Here is an 8,879-nt window from a genome sequence, read left to right on the forward strand (position 1 = left end):
GAAAGCAATCAATGAACAATTAAGGTATTGCAACGCACAAAGAAAAACTAATGATTAATGCTTCTCATCTCTTCGTTCCTGTCTGTCTGTCCCTGTCTATCCCTCTCTGACTCTTTCTCTGTCTCTGCAAAAGAAAAAAAAAAAGAAGATAATAGATGATATGAACAGTAGGCCAATAAATTTGAAACTTTAGAATAATTGCTAGAAAAATACTGCTGAAATAGACTCAGGAATAGTAGAATGTCTGAATAGTCCCATTCCTACTAAAATACAATAGCAGTAAGAAAAGCTTGTGAGGAAATCTTCCAAGGGATTAATAGTGTGAAGTTTGCAGAAATGATTCCAGAGTATAGAAGAAGAGGAATCTTCCTGACTGCATTTTGTCTATACTAGCAACAGGCATTTAAAGTATGAAATTTTAAATGAGTCTTTTATAATAGGATCCATCTAATACTAAAACAAGACAGCATAGGAAAAAAGGAAAAATATAGATTAGTCATTCATGAGCAGATGCAAGATCAAAAAATACTAGTATATCAAGTCCAGCAATGTATATAAAAAATTATATCAGCCTGACCAGGCGGTGGCACAGTGGATAGAGCGTTGGACTGGGATGCAGAGGACCCAGGTTTGAGACCCCAAGGTCGCCAGCTTGAGCTCAGACTCATCTGGTTTGAGCAAAAGCTCACCAGCTTTGACCCAAGGCCACTGGCTCAAGCAAGGGGTTACTCGGTCTGCTGAAGGCCCGTGGTCAAGGCACATATGAAAAAGCAATCAATGAACAACTAAGGTGTCGCAATGAAAAACTGATGATTGATGCTTCTCATCTATCTCTGTTCCTGTCTGTCCTTGTCTATCCCTCTCTCTGTCCCTGTAAAAAAAAAAAAAAAATCACTAATTGAGTTTATTTCAGAACTGAGAAGTTGGTTTAACAATAGAAATTTAACATTCTTAACATTAAGATTAAAACAATCTCACTATCATTTCAGTAGGTGTTTCATAAAGCTGGACATTCATTTATGAGAAAATACAGCTTAGAAGGACTTCCCTAATCTTATGATTAAGGGTATCTATGGAAAAATTCTACAGCAAAATTCTAAAAACTATTATCAAAGTTAAAGGTAAAACAAACATTCTTTTAACTATAATCAAAGTGTTTTTTCAAATCATAAGTGAAAATTTATTTAGAAAGTTACAGAGGTAGTAGATGTGAGACATCTGGGCTGCGTGGGCTCAGGAAAAGATACAGAAGCAAAAGAAGTGTTGATGGAGCTTAGGAGAGCAAAGTAACATACCTGGGGGGCGCACTGGCATGCTCCCAAGGGGGAGTGTGCTCAAAATTTTTTTTGGGGGGGTTGTGATTTTTAAAGGAAACAAAGACATTTTTAAATTTTTATTTATTGATTTTAGAACTAGACAGAAACATCGATCTGTTCCTATATGTACCCTGTCCAGGGATCGAATCTACAACCTTTGTGTATCAGGCTGATACTCTAACCAACCAAGCTATCTGGTGAGGGCTGGGGAAAATTTTAATAGGATGGTGAAAAGTTTTCTCTTTGAGATCAGGAACAAGATAAAGGTGCCTGCTATTACAATTTCATTTCATCATTGTTCTTGATATAAGTACTCTAGTCAGCAGTCACACAAAAGCTCAAAACAAAAAGAAGGATGAATTTGACCAAGTTGAGGTTTAAAACTTCTTTTCAATGAAAGACACCATTAAAAGAGTAAAACAAGAAAAAAAAAAAACAAAAAAAAACGTTGAGATGGCCTGGCTTGTGGTGCAGTTGATAAAATGTCGATCTGGAAATCTGAGGTCACAATTTCAAAACCCTGGGTTTGACCAGTGAAGGCACAGATGAGAAGCAACTATGAGTTGATGCTCCAGTTCCACCTACACCCCCCCCCCCCCCTCACTGCCTCCGCGCCTTTCTCCTCTGTCTCTAAAACAAAAACAAACAAAACAATAAAATGTTTTTAAAAAGTAGAGAAAACCTGTATCACATGTAGCTGACTTTACCTGATATAGCCCTGGCTGGATAGCTCATTTGGTTAGAGCATAATACTGATATGCAAAGGTTGTAGGTTTGACCCCTGGTCAGGGCACATACAGGAACAGATCAATGTTTCTGTCTTTCTTTCTTTCCTCCTTTCTCTGTAGAGTCAATTAAAAAAAAAGAATGTGATATAAAGAACACCTCACAAGTGAAAAAGACAAACCCTGTTAAAAATGGTGAAAAGATTTGAATTGACATTTTACAAAAGAAGAAATGCAAATAGTCTATAAATAAGCATATGAAAAGGAGTTCATTCTTGTTAGTAATGAAGGGTATGTCAATTAAAACAAAAACAAGGCAGAACTATATACTAGATTGGCCAAAAATGACTTCATATACAGTTGGGAGTCATTGGCTTGATACTTGCTAAAGTGGCTACACTGCTTTTGTACCATCAGTGCAATGTCCACAGACTGGAAAGAGCACACTACATTGTAGTATTATAGAAGGAAATAGTTTTAACTTAGAGATAAATAAGGTCCCAGGGAACCCTAGGGGGTTCATTGACCACTATGTGAAAATGGTTTCCTAAACCAGGAAATGTACAAACCTTTCATAGCAACATAATGACCCAAAACTGGAGAAAACCCAGAAGTCCATAAAAACTAGTGTTACATTCTTACAGGATTGCTATGCAGCAATGACAAAAATTTACACATAGCCACAGATGTCAACAAGCTGAACTGTTCATCAAAAGAGTCATGGGGCGGGTTGGGGGAGGTTAGGTGAGGGAGGTAAAGGGATAAAAAAAAAGGACAAATAAAACTCATGGACATGGACAACAGTGCAATGATTGCTTGTGGGGGTGAGTAGAGGAGGGTATGGGGGAGGGATAAATGGTGATGGACGAAGACTTGACTTGGAGTGAACACACAATATGGTGAACAGAGATGTGTTGTAGAGTTGTGTACCTGTAACCTGTAAAATTATGTTGACCAGTGTCACCCCAATAAAATTCCATTAAAAAAAAGAGAGCCCTGCCTGACCTGTGGTGGCGCAGTGGTAAAGCACTGACCTGGAACGCTGAGGTTTGCTGGTCAAAACCCCAGGCTTGCCTGGTCAAGGCACATGTGGGAGTTGATGCTTTCTGTTTCTCCCCCTTTCTCTCTATCTCCTCTCTAAAATGAATAATAATAATAATAAAGAGCTCTGGCCAGTTTCCTCAATGGAAAGAGCATTGGCCGAGCATATGAACATCCCAGGTTCAATCAAAGCACACAGGAGAAGTGATCATCTGCTTCTTCTGCCTCCCGCCTTTCCTTCTTGCGTTCTTCCCCTCCCACAGCCAGTGGCTTACTTGCTTTGAGCATCAGCCCTGGGCACTGAGGATAGCTTGGTTGATTCGAGCATTGGCCCCAGATCGGGATCGCAGGAGTTTGTCTCACTATGTCCCCTCCTCTCACTTAAAAAATAATAATAATTTTAAAAAGCCACCCTTTCCTCACAGATTTTAAATGTCACCCCTACTGTAAGCTTCATTTCACACATATGGATCTATTCTACACTTTATTCCACTAATTTGTCTATTTTTATACCTTTGGTTTCATGGTACTAATCTATTTGTATTATGTTTATATAGACTTAATGTTTAAGTTTTCATTTTATATATTGTAGGGAGAATTCCCACTCAATTTTATTCAGATTTTTTTTTGGATTTTTCTGAAGCTGGAAACGGGGAGAGACAGACAGACTCCCGCATGCGCCTGACCGGGATCCACCTGGCACGCCCACCAGGGGGCGATGCTCTGCCCACCAGGGGGCGATGCTCTGCACCTCCGGGGCGTCGCTCTGTTGCGACCAAAGCCACTCCAGCGCCTGGGGCAGAGGCTAAGGAGCCATCCCCAGTGCCCGAGCCATCCCCAGCACCCGGGCCATTCTTGCTCCAGTGGAGCCTTGGCTGCGGGAGGGGAAGAGAGAGACAGAGAGGAAGGAGAGGGGGAGGGGTGGAGAAGCAGATGGGCGCTTCTCCTGTGTGCCCTGGCCGGGAATCGAACCCGGGACTTCTGCACGCCAGGCCGACGCTCTACCACTGAGCCAACCGGCCAGGGCCAATTTTATTCAGATTTTTGTTTGTTTGTTTATTTGTTTTTGGCTGCTATTGGACATTTTTTCCTTCAGGAGAGAATCAGAATTCTTTTTTTTTTTTTTTTTTTTTTTTGGTATTTTTCCGAAATTAGAAGCAGGGAGGCAGTCAGACTCCTGTATATGCCTGACCAGGATCTACCCAGCATGCCCACCAGGGGGCAATGCTCTGCCCATCTGGGGCGTTGCTCCATTGCAGCCAGAGCCATTCTAGTGCCTGAGACAGAGGCCATGGAACCATCTTCAGCAACTGGGCCAACTTTGCTCCAGTGGAGCCTTGGCTGCAGGAGGGGAAGAGAGACATAGAGAGGAAGGAGAGGGGGAAGGGTGGAGAAGCAGATGGGCACTTTCTTCCGTGTGCCCTGACTGGAAATCAAACCTGGAACTTCCTCACGCCGGCCGACCCTCTATTGCTGAGCCCAGGGCCGAGAATCAGAATTCTTAAATTTCAGTTTAAAAATCCTGTTAAGATTTAGATGGGGTTGTCCTGGCCAGATAGTTCAGTTGGTTAGAACATCGTCCTGAAGCATAGAGGTTGCTGGTTCAATCCCTGGAACAAATTGATGTTCCTCTCTCTCTCTCTCTCTCTCTCCCCCTTCCTCTCTCGCTAAAATCAATAAATAAAAATTAAAAAAAATTTTTTTTTGTTGAGACTGTGTTAAATTTATAGATTAATCCAATTGTCCTGGATGACAATAGCATAGAACAGGGGTCCCCAAACTTTTTACACAGGGGGCCAGTTCACTGTCCCTCAGACTGTTGGAGGGCCGGACTATAAAAAAAAACTATGAACAAATCCCTATGCACACTGCACATATCTTATTTTAAAGTAAAAAAACCAAAACGGGGACAAATACAATATTTAAAATGAAGAACAGGTAAATTTAAATCAACAAACTGAACAGTATTTCAATGGGAACTATGCTCCTCTCACTGACCACCAATGAAAGTGTGGCAGGGGCTGGATAAATGGCCTCAAGGGGCTGCATGTGGCCCACGGGCCGTAGTTTTGGGACCCCTAGCATAGAAGCTGCTTTTCCTGGATGGTGGAAATACCAGATCTGAGTGGCTTTCCATGCATTCTCATTTGTGAGTTTTATTTGATTCTGATGGGCATTTCCAATGAGTCCTGGCTCTCTCTGAACTGTCCACATGGGGTCCTCAATACCCAAAGTATGGATGATACTGATAGTGGGCTCTTCTCTCAGTGTTTGGACAGCACTATAACTAAAAATGTGGCAAGCAGACTCAGGTACAAAAGGCTCATTTAACTGGCAAATTTCCGTGCAGAAATGTTTAGAATTCTAACCAACCTCTACTTTACCTCAGCAGATTGAAAGATGCTCTCCATTGACTCTGCAAAACCTACTGACCAAAACCCACTAAAATCCCAGCGCTAGTAGGCTACGTGCTAAAGCAGCCATACACACATGGCTCCCACTAGTTGAGTTGTATACTTGCCAAGAATCAGTTGTGGTTTTTGTCCAACCTGAACTTAACAGTTGTACTTGTTTTTGTAATTATATATAGTCACCTTGCTGTCAAGTGGGAGTAGGAGTCCGAGTTCCCCACTAGGCCCCTGTTCCTGTCTGGGTGCTCCCTGCGTCCCCTGTTCCTGTCTGGGTGCTCCCTGCGTCCCCTGTTCCTGTCTGGGTGCTCCCTGCGTCCCCTGTTCCTGTCTGGGTGCTCCCTGCGTCCCCTGTTCCTGTCTGGGTGCTCCCTGCGTCCCCTGTTCCTGTCTGGGTGTTCCCTGCGTCCCCTGTTCCTGTCTGGGTGTTCCCTGTGTCCCCTGTTCCTGTCTGGGTGCTCCCTGCGTCCCCTGTTCCTGTCTGGGTGCTCCCTGCGTCATCTCCAGTGGCACTGGATGTGGGGTTCTACTTTCTGACTTGATGGATTTGCCTATTCTGAATATTTCATATAAATGGAATTATAAAATATGTGGTCCTTTGTGTTTGACTCCTTTCTCTTGGCATAACATCTTCAAGGTTTCTTCTAGAGAAGAAGAGAAAAAGACTAAGATGGAAGGGGGGCTTACTGTTCTGAATTCTGTTTGTGCCATATGCATATATAATCTATTCAAATTATTTAAAATAAAAATAAAACTTTGACATACATTCAAACTGAGGCTATTAAACATTGGGTAAAATTTATTCATTTTAGAATATCTGGAAATAAATGAATAAACCGGGAATTATCTACATTTTGATAGAAAGTGACAGCACAGATGCCATTAATGCTAATGATGTTTCGAGATTACCAACCTCAACTTTTGGGCTAAAAGGTTGCCCATCTCACACCCACAATTATGAAACAGCATCCATCTGCTCCATAAAATTGCCTGCTTGGTTAGCACTTCTCCATACAGCCCATTCAGATCTATGAATTTGTCAGTAACACGGAGAACACAGAGAACTGTTAATAAAAATCACTATTCCAGCCCTGGCCAGATGCTCGGTTGGTTGGAGTGTCATCCTGAAGTGCAGAGGTTGCTGGTTCAATCCCCAGTCAGGGCACATACAGGAACAGCTCGATGTTCCTGTCTCTCTGTCTCTCTCACCCTGCCTTCCTCTATAAATAGATAGATAGATAGATAGATAGATAGATAGATAGATAGATAGATAGATAGATAGATGATAGATAAATGTTCCAGCCTAGGAAGCAAGAAACACTGTTTCCCACCCATCCCCTTATAATCTGTAGGAGAGTTTCTATGATTCTTTCTTGAGGAGTTGGGAAAGACTCATGCAATACTACTAGGCCAGTGATGTTATAATAAAATAATTTTGTTTATCTGGTAGGATAAGGTTCTTTAGCTGAGCCTGGGTCTATTAAAACCTGCTGAGTGAAATTGAAAATACTTTCAGCTGAATCATTTATGCTTGAACAGTGAGGACATTCAAAACAAGAAGTCTGGAGAACAGAATTCCAGAGCTGCCTACTTCAGGAGTTTAACAATGCCAGAGCTCTGGGTCAGCCTCCCACGGTGACAAAAGGACTTCTGCTGTTCCCAGCACCACATCTTCCATGAGATTATTTCAGGCAGGAAGCATGAAGGACTTCCCACATTTGTCTCTGTGTTTGTAATGAGGGAGAAAAATCTTTCCCAGAAGCTCCCAGAAGTTTTATCCTCAGATGAAATTGGTCAGAACTGTGTTATGCGCCCACCCACAAACCAATCACTGGCAAGGGGGGAATTGATTACCATATCGGCTTAACCAATCACAGTTCACTCTTGGAACCTGGGGGATGGGGTTACCTATTTATTGTTTGTTTAAAATTCATTTTTAACTGGTTTTCTATATTTTTATTTACTAAATCTGGCAACTCTACTGGGGAACACCTCCATCTTTTTTTTTCACCCCCATCTTTTTTAAGTTCATTGCCAACCAATACTTAAAAAAAAACAAAGTTCCATTAGTAGGAAGAAGGAGGTAGTGCTTAAAAGTGGAAACCAGCATTCTGTGTCATTGCTACACAAGATTTCCTATAGCTCCCATTAGGGAAGTCCTGGTTTGTCTGTCTGCTTCTCCCAATTTGACAGACAGACAACCATATAACTAAGTTTTGATAGTGAAGGTTGGAGTAAGTGGGTTTGGCTGTATTGGGAGCCTGGTCACCAGGGCTACTTTTAACTCTGGCAAAGTTGACATTGTTGTTGTCAATGAACCCTTTCTTTTTTTTTTTTTAATTTTTTATTTATTCATTTTAGAGAGGAGAGAAAGAGACAGAGAGAGAGAAGGGGGGGAGGAGCTGGAAGCATCAACTCCCATATGTGCCTTGACCAGACAAGCCCAGGGTTTCGAACTGGCGACCTCAGCATTTCCAGGTCGACGCTTTATCCACTGCGCCACCACAGGTCAGGCAATGAACCCTTTCTTGACCTTAACTACATGTTGCAGTGTGATTCCACCCATGGCAAGGTCAATGGCACAGTCACGGCTGAGAACGGGAAGCTAGCCGTCAATGGAAAACCCATCTCTATCTTCCAGGAATGAGATGTTGCCAACATCAAATGGGGTGATGACAGTGCTGAAGGTGTTGTGGAGTCCACTGGCATCTTCATTCCCTTGGAGTGAAGGCTCACTTGAAGAGTGAAGCCAAAACATTCACCATCTCTGCCCCTTCTGCTGATGCCCGCATGTTTGTGATGGGCATGAACCATGAAATGTATGACAACCTCCTCAAGATTGTCACCAATGCCTCCTGTACCACCAACTACCTGGCTGCTCTGGCCAAGATCATCCAAGACACATTTGGCATGATGGAGGGACTGATGACCACAGTCCATGCCATCACTGCTACCCAGAAAACCACGAAGGCCCCTCTGAGAAGCTGTGGCATGATGGCTGAGGGGCTGGCCAGAACATCATTTCTGCTTCTGATACTGGCAATTCTGTCGGCAACGTCACCCCTGAGCTGAATGGGAAGCTCAGGGGAATAGCCTTCTGGGTTCCTGACCACAGTGAGTTGGTCATGGATTTGAACTGCCATCTGGAAAAAGCTGTCAAATATGATGACATCAAGAAGGTGGTGAAGCAGGTATCAAAGAGCTCCCTAAAGGGCGCCCTGGGTACACTGAGGACCAGGTTGCCTCCTGTGACTTTAACCCACTCTTCCACCTTCAATGCTGGAGCTGGCATTGCCCCACTTTGTCAAGCTCATTTCCTCGGATGACAATGAATTTGTCTACAGCAATGGGTGGTGGACCTTATGATTCAAATCACCTCCAAGAGGTAA

The 8,879-nt window shown here is 42.8% G+C and overlaps 1 pseudogene; it reads left to right on the forward strand.

Annotated features, from left to right (window-relative positions):
• Positions 1–2,834: 2,834 nt before the first annotated feature.
• LOC136398525 (glyceraldehyde-3-phosphate dehydrogenase-like) lies at positions 2,835–8,879 on the forward strand (annotated as a pseudogene).

The sequence above is a fragment of the Saccopteryx leptura genome, chromosome 3 (genome assembly GCF_036850995.1).
Source record: "Saccopteryx leptura isolate mSacLep1 chromosome 3, mSacLep1_pri_phased_curated, whole genome shotgun sequence".
Classification (NCBI taxonomy): Eukaryota; Metazoa; Chordata; class Mammalia; order Chiroptera; family Emballonuridae; genus Saccopteryx; species Saccopteryx leptura.